This window comes from Propithecus coquereli, unplaced genomic scaffold (assembly GCF_000956105.1).
Source record: "Propithecus coquereli isolate 6110/MARCELLA unplaced genomic scaffold, Pcoq_1.0 Scaffold58, whole genome shotgun sequence".
Lineage (NCBI taxonomy): Eukaryota > Metazoa > Chordata > Mammalia > Primates > Indriidae > Propithecus > Propithecus coquereli.
The window spans coordinates 4,931,151-4,937,034 of NW_012151729.1; the positions used below are offsets into that span (position 1 = coordinate 4,931,151).

The 5,884-nt window shown below is 31.8% G+C and overlaps 1 protein-coding gene across 1 annotated transcript in view; it reads right to left on the reverse strand.

Moving 5' to 3' along the window:
• SPINK5 (serine peptidase inhibitor, Kazal type 5) overlaps positions 1–5,884 on the reverse strand; it is a 97,788-nt gene that overhangs the window by 83,363 nt on the left and 8,541 nt on the right. The window lies entirely within an intron of this gene.

The window sequence follows — 5,884 nt, forward strand, 5'->3', positions numbered from 1 at the left end:
TAAATAAATAAAAAGATTGGGAGAGCCAAGTCCTAAAATAACAGAAAAAACAATAAATGTAAATGAGTTAAGCCCACAGATTAAAAGATAATTAGTGATTGGATTTTTAGAAAGAGGATCAAACCATGCATTGATGGCAAGAGAAAAATTAAAACTAAAAGTTAAACAAGTATTAAAACAATAAGATGAGAAAAAATATATAAAACAAAAATGAATAAGAAGAGGGCAGATGTAGCAATGTTAACACTTAATGAATGATAGAATTCAGTTCAAAATGCATTATAAGTGACAAAGAAGGACATTACATAAAGTAAAAGGAAGAAAAGAACAAGACAGTATAACAATCCTGAGCATACATTCAGCTAATGATTTAGGCTCTAAATATGTCAAACACTAACCAACAAAATGTAGAAAATTTAGATAAATGAATAACTAAAGAGAGATTTTAGCAAACACTTCTCAGAAACTGTTATACTAAAAAAATACAAAGCTTAAGCTATTAGATTTTTATAGAAAACCACGTCCAAGAAACAGAAAATAAACATGCTTCCAGAGCATATAACATATTTAAAAAAATAGAACATTTGTTAGACCACAAAGAAAGTCTTAAGAAATCCCAAGTGAACAATATTATATGGTCTATATTCTTTGACCAAAATTTAGTAAAATTAAATGCTAATGTAAAATGGAAAGAAAAAGTGCCACATATTTGAAAATAAAATAATATATCAATGTATATTTTGTCTGATATTAATATAGCCAATCCTGCTTCCTTATGGTTATGCTTGCCGTGGTATTACTCTTCCATTATTTCAACTCTTTGTGTCTTTGAATCCAAGAAACATCTACCGTAGACACCTAATGGTTGCTTTTTTATCATTTGACAATTTCTGCCTTTTGATTGGTATATTTAAACCATTTACATTTAATACAATTATTGATATGGTTGTATTTAAATTTTATTTTTCTATTTGTTTTCAATATGCTCTTGTCCTTTTTTGTTTCTCTATTCTACTACTGCCTTCTTTTGAATGAAATATTTCTAGTGTACCTTTTTAATTCTTCTGTTAATTTTTTGTATTTATTATTTATGTCATTTTCTTAGCAGTTACTCTAGTAATTACAATATGAATCTTAATTTATCACAATCTATTTCACATTAAATCTTAATTCTGGCAAAATATAGAGACTTTGCCCCCAAATATTTCTATTTCCTCCATCCCTCTTTGTGTTACTGTTATCATTTATACACACCCACACCCACACCCACACACACACACACACACACACACACACACACACCATAAAACAGCATTATAATTATTACTTTATGTAATAATATGTTTTTAAGAGAAGTAAGGAAAAAATAAAAAATATTCTTAAAATGCCTATATTTTCACCATTTTTGGTACTTTTCCTTTCTTTCTGTAGGTCCAAGCTACAATCTGGTTGCTATTTCCTTTCATCTAAAGGACACTTTATTACTAAGGGTAATATATTTCTGCCAGCAACAAAGTCTCTCAGATTTCATTGATGTGGGAATATCTTTATGTTGTTTTAATTTTTGTAGAATAGTTTTATAGGATATAGAATATTGGCTAATCTTATTGCTTCTCAGATTTTTGGCTAAGATCAAGTGTAGAATATTGACTAATCTTTTTTTTTTTCCTTTCAGCACTTTCAGCATTAACTTTGAGTCATTTCCTTGCCTTCTGGCCTTCATTGTTTTAGATGAGAAGCCAGCCTTTAATTGTAGCCTGTATATAGGATGTGTCATTTTTCTCTTGCCACTTCCAAACTTTTCTCTTTGTCTTTTGATTTCAACATTTTAATATTGATGGGTCTAGCGTGGATCTCCTTGTATTTGTCCTATTTTGGGGTTTGTTGAGTTTCTTCACTGTTAAGATTACTTTTTTCATCGAATTTAGGACATTTTAGGCCATTATGCCTTCTATTCCTTTTTCTTTCTTCTATACTTCTGGTATTCTCATTACACATCTGTTGGCTGGCTTGCTCAAAAGATCTGTAAATTTGCTCATTTTTCTTCAATATTTCTTCTCTGTACTTCCATTGTTAGCTTTCATTCATCTTTCTTCAGGTTTGCTAATTCTTTTTTTATGCAATCACAAATCTGCTTTTGAGCCTCTCTGTTGAACTTTTCATTTTAGTTATTATACTCTTCACCTCCAAAATTTTCATTTTTTTTATGATTTATACCTTTTCATTGAAAATCTCTATTTGTTTACTCATTGTCATTATATTAATACTTTCTTGTCATTCTTCAAACTTTTTTTTAGTATACTGAACACATATTTAATAGCCGTTTCATGTCTTTGCTAAATCTAACATCAGTAGACACTCAAAGACAAATTCAAATGACTTTTTTTGTCTTGAGTATGGGTCATATATTCTTGTCAATCGGCATATTTCATAAATTTTACTGAAAACAGGACGTATTATGTAAAATATTTTAGGGACTCAGGATTATGATTTTTCCCCTAAAGGTTATTTTTGTTGCATTTTTGTTTTTTGCTTTTTTGGCTGGGCTAAATCTTTCTCTCTTATAATTTGTAACTGTTGGTGTGTCACTAAGAAAATGTTTATAGTTTTTATTTTTTAAGTCTGGCTTCTTAGGTTTTTTTCCCCCTAAATCTTTGTAACTTACTGGTCAGCTAATGATTTGACATAATCTGTGCTCAAATAACTCAAGCTAGTAAGGCTTTTATGCTCTGCAGATAAACCTTTGTGTATAGGGGATGTCATGCAAAGTTCAGGACACTTTTGTATCTACCCTACCATTTGCTTCCCACTGGGGTATTTTGCATTTTCCAATGCATATGCTCAGACTTATGGTTGATCAGGAGTTTCTGAATCTCTTGGCCCCTCTTTGTTCCCCTCTACCCATGTGTGAAGACTCAACCAGAAATATACTTGCCCCAACCATGACTGCAACCTCAGGCCATCTTCTTACTCTCTGTGAAAAGCTTCACTTATGCTGAAAGCACCCCTGGACATGGCTGTTGCCCATTACTTCAAATTAGATAAGCCCCCTTCAACAGTGGCAGTGCAATTGCTGGTGCTCATAGCCTGCCCTGTATAGAACCTCCATTCCCATCAAGCCAGGGGGTAAGATGGGAGTATCCCTGAGCAAGAATATCACAGACTCCCATTTTTCTATCCAAAGTTCAGCAATTTTTCAAGCATAAATGCTTCTCAGATTAGCATAGGCTGCTTGTCACTTTTCAGAGTGCTAAAATATTTGTTTTGGTCAATTTGTCTAGCTTTGTAGTTGCTTTTGGGGAGAGGATTTGCTGACCTCCTCATTTAGCCATAGCCTGAAGTGCCACCCCTCAGGGGAACTTCATATAGATTCCAAAACCAGATAAGAACAATTAAAACCAGAAAAGTATAGACTCACTTTACTCATGAACATAATTGCAAACTCTCTAAATAAAATATTACTATCTAAATTCAATAGTGTATTAAAAATACATTATAATTAAGTATGATTTACTCTATGAAAACAATGATAGTTTAACATTAGGAAATATATCCAGAAATTTGATATATTGATAAACTAAAAGAGAAAAATATCAAATTATTTTAATATTGCAGAGAAGACATTTGATAGTAATTAACACATATTCAGCAGACTAAGAATAGAAAAGACTTTCCAAAACCAGCTAAAGTTTATAGATTAAAATTTCTATGGTAAACATTATATTTAATGAAAAAACTTTACATGTATTCCCTTCAGTATGGGGGAAAGAGAAGGCAGGCTGATGTTCATCATTATCACTACTGTTTAACTACTCAACTCTGGATCCTTGCCAATGATGTAAGGAAAGAAAGAGAAATAAAAGAGTGCTAAGATTGAAAGGGAAATCATAAAACTCCTATTGTATGTAGATGATATGATCAACTACTATGAAAAAAACAATAGGATCAATAAATTACTAAGATTAACAGAAAATATCATAAATTTGTCTGATACAAGACCAACCTATAGAAACTTGTCTGTATCAACAATAAACAGATAAAAATAGTATAAAAAAAGATATATTCAAAGTAGCAACAAAAGTATACATTTTCTAGGTATTAACAAAAATTATAAGATCTCTGTGAAGAATATTTTATAAATTGCTTAAAATACATAGAAATTTTGCGAATCAATTATAAGCTATTCTATGTGCTTCAGTTAGTCAAGTTAATATTATAAAAAGTCAATTTTACCCAAATTAATTTATAAGTTCTTTGTATCACTAATAACATTGGGTTTCCAAATTCAAGTTGGATTTTTTATAAACCGAGTAATCTTTTATTTCTAATATGTATATGGAAACTAAATATCTATGCATAGGTAAGTCAACTTTCAACATGAACTAAGAAAGGGGACTTGTTATACTAGTTATTAAAAAGATGAACTAATCTGACAAGAATAGGGAACTCAGAAACACCCATACTCTCACATGGATTTAATATCCCATAAAGTTGGCAACTAAATTGTGAGAAACATTAAATGAATGAATTCGTTAATTAAAAGCAAAAAACTCCACATGGACCAAAGACATTACAGATCAGAAATTATGGATGACCGGACTGGGTGGTAGATATGTAAATGGTGAAAAGAAGTCAAATTGGTGATATACTTTGGAAGCAGCACCAAGACTTCTTGAGGGAGTGAATATTAGAGTTGGGAGGCGAAAGGATGACATACTAATGAAGAAGAAATTAATGATGACAGAGAGAGAGAGAGGATGTCTGTAGGAGGAAAATTCTTGAAAGGTAGAGCACCTTATTCTCAGAGTGAGTAACATGGTTGATTTCTGATTGGAGGAATTGGAGAAGAGAAAGTGGGTAGATTGTTCTCTTTTATAGTGGAAAGAAAAACAACAAAAATGTAGTGTAATTGCAGGAATCCATTCAAATACTGACAAGTAGAAATTTAGACTGAAATTACTTGAAAGGCACACAACCAAATATTAACTTCCTTAACTTATATGTAAATAATCTAGACAGCAAACTATTAATATACAGCTGTAAGAATTTTATCTAGAGGCAAAAATTATAACTCAGGCATAAAATATTAACAGAAAGGTATAATGTCTTAAAGTTCTGTAATTTTATTTCTTAAAACTTTTATTTAATTAAAATTCAATAAATTTGTGACTACATATGGAAATTTCTAACCAGTAACAGTTTAAAAATAACAGGTTTGTTAAGACTGGTGCATATGTGTGTGTGTCTGTGTTGCGTATTTTGGTTTTTTGTTTGTCATTTGCTTGTGTTTTATATTTTTGGACACCATCGATGTGTCATTTTTTTGAAGGTGACAGACAAGGAAAAGGAAACTGGAGCTTACAGAGTGAATTTCTCTCTGAATGTGACAAATAAAGGCATATTTAAAAATTGTCACTAAACCTTTCTGGATCCCATAGATTGTATAGAGTATGGAACCAGCACCCATTTGCTACAGATAAAGGATTTGCAATTACTAATAAACTGAGTAGTGATTGTATTATCGTTTTAAAGTGAGGCTGGTTGAGTCCAGGCAAAGAATTTAGTTAACTACCTTCACTGCGGAGGCTGAGGTTCTCAGACATTCCTGAGTAACACTGCTAAGAAAGATGGTAGCTTGGTTAGACTGCGGAGGCCATAAGTAATTAGGGTGTGCCTACTCTGACTGATTATTTTAATTATGTGTTGGGCCCAGGAGAGGAGGAAGAGAAAAAAAGAAATTAGAGAAGAAGCTGCATGGGAGACTTGGAGTAATGTGAGTAGTTTTCAGAATAGCCAGTGATAGTCCCAGGCCCAGATTTGTCGATAACCTAATTGTGATATGTTACGGACCAGAAATTTCCATCAATCTGGGCCCCAAATTTTT